Consider the following 779-nt stretch of genomic DNA (forward strand, 5'->3'; position numbering starts at 1 on the left):
CACCATCTATTTTTAGTTTAAAAGTGTGGGTGAGTTTCTATTTAGGTTAGTTCTTCTCCTAGATGGGGGGAAGGGGAGAAGATGGAATACCAAAAGGGAAATTTCCGTTCCTATACCATATAGGAAACTATATTACCAAATATGTTCATAATTTACATATTACACTTCATGCTAATAGTATTTCTACAAAATATAGACAATACATTAAATAAGGAATCACTGTAGCTATAGGCTCCCTTATTTAGGTGCACTAAAATTGGGGGATTAAATATTCTTCCAGATCTTCCACAACGCAAATCACGCATATTAATCTTCTTCGTCAGTTTCGTTTCAAATTTAGCGTCTCTTCTTTTTCGATACACTGTGTTTCAAACTTTTTTTCTAATTTTACAAATCAAAAACGACCAAATCTTCTACAATTCTTCTACATCAAACGCAATTATGTCCAAATTTCAGTAATACAAAGCAAAGGAAAAGAGAGCAGCGATTCCACCATTGACAACCATTAAAAAGCTTTGAAGCTTTGAATTTAAATTTGGGTTTTCAAAAATCATTATTTGTTTGAATTGGGTGTTGTTGCAAATAATTGGGAATATGGTTTGGAGTTTATATCTCAATTTTGAGGGATTTTGGTGAAGATTAGACTTGGTTTTGGCTGAATTTCGGATTGAAACTTGAAGAAGAAGAAGAAGAAGAAGAAGAAGAAGAAGAAGAAGAAGAAGAAGAAGAAGAAGAAGAAGAAGAAGAAGAAGAAGAAGAAGAACATACATTATATGAAG

Source organism: Nicotiana attenuata, chromosome 12 (assembly GCF_001879085.1).
Source record: "Nicotiana attenuata strain UT chromosome 12, NIATTr2, whole genome shotgun sequence".
NCBI lineage: Eukaryota > Viridiplantae > Streptophyta > Magnoliopsida > Solanales > Solanaceae > Nicotiana > Nicotiana attenuata.